The following is a 1,722-nucleotide window of genomic DNA, read 5'->3' on the forward strand; positions in this document are numbered from 1 at the left end:
GATCATGGAGATTTTCCTTCTGGCAGCTTGGAGCTTGTGGAAAGAACGCAACAACAATCACTTTAGGAAGGTGTTTCCCTGCATGGATTCATGGAAAAGAAGATTCAAAAATGACTTTCAAGACCTCTTACATAGACTACCTGACCACAAAAAACAACTTGTACATGATACTCTGGCATTTATACACTGATCCCGCCTATAGAGGGACCCATAGGGGGATCCTTGTTAAAGAAAATACCTACACTTTGTAACTTGACTATGTAGCTGCTTCCCCCTCCCCCTCCCCCCATCATGTGTATATGTAACAAACAATTCTGAGCTGAGGTAATATACAAGCAGTAGGAGCCTTTCCTACTGTCCTAACCTTCAAAACAAATTGGAAGAGGGATTGCGAGGAAATATGCCTCACCGCAATGGAGAGCAGTAACTAACATGCTTCTTAATGCAGACCCGGCCATACCACAGGAGAGGCGAGGGTTACTGCATCGATATGCTCGAGGGTGGCTGGAGAGCAAACAAAGACGATGAGGCATGGGCCGCCGCGTGTTGGGAATGGCAGTGGAGGTAGGCTTGATACCGAAGAGAGAGCACACGGCCGGGGCGAGCACGGCGGCGCCGGAGAGGGTTCTGTTGTGGATCTGGTGGGAGGGGGGAGCTAGCGAAGGAGATTGGGTTGACTAGTTGAGTGAAATGCGGGCGGACAGTAGGGGCGGTGTTGGGGACTCCGGGTGTTGGCAGCCTAGGTGAAAATGGTGAAAATATCCCCGGTCGCCGTGCGCGCGGAAAGGCCTATGCAAACGGTTGCCTCTAAGCGCTCGTGTGCACAAACAGAATAATTTCGTTTGAAATGAACACGTGAGTTCATTGTTCCGCCTCTAAATTATTCCCACGTAAACTAATCACAATTTTACCACAGATTTGATTTGCTGGCACATTTCAGGTCTCGTGTGCTATATGTAAGACATTTTTTGGCATTTACCGTGCATGTTGGCATATAAATCAATTCCTAGCCGGATTGCATTTCCTGTCAAAAGGGATGAGGATTGTCGTTCGATCTAGGAGCATCCAACGGTGCAGATGTACGATCCGTGGGGTTTGGGTTCTGGCCAATCAGAATGCACGACTCAGATCATGTGCGCAGCGAGGGGGTGGGGGGCATCGACCACGGTTTGGTAGGCACACGACTTTCATGTATGAATCGTGTGCTATTTGAAAACATTTTTTTGGGTGGGGCTATTTGAAAACATGTACATGTGTTGTCGAAAGGGATGAGGATCGCCGTTCGATCAAGGAGAATCCAACGGTGCAGACGTACGATCCGTGGGGTTTGGGTTCTGGCCAATCTGAAAGCACGACTCAGATCGCGCGCATGGCAGAGGGGTGGGGGTGCACCAGCCACGGTTTAGTGGACACACGGCTTTCGTGAGTGAACCTTGTGCTCTTTGAAAACATTTACATTACCTAACATCATATTTTTGTTCAAATGAAAACATGAGTTCATCGTTTCGCCTCCAATTTTTTTCCATGGTAAGAAATCACGAGTATGGTGGAGAGTGTCATATACTAGCTCCCTCTGTAAACTAATATAAGAGCGTTTAGATCACTACTTTAGTATTCTAAACGCTCTTAGATCACTACTTTTTGGATGATGTGGCACACACTTAAATGAGGAAAGAGAGGGTGTGGTATCATATCATGATACCGTATCATATTAAATGTTGT

Source organism: Triticum urartu, chromosome 7, assembly GCF_003073215.2.
Source record: "Triticum urartu cultivar G1812 chromosome 7, Tu2.1, whole genome shotgun sequence".
NCBI lineage: Eukaryota > Viridiplantae > Streptophyta > Magnoliopsida > Poales > Poaceae > Triticum > Triticum urartu.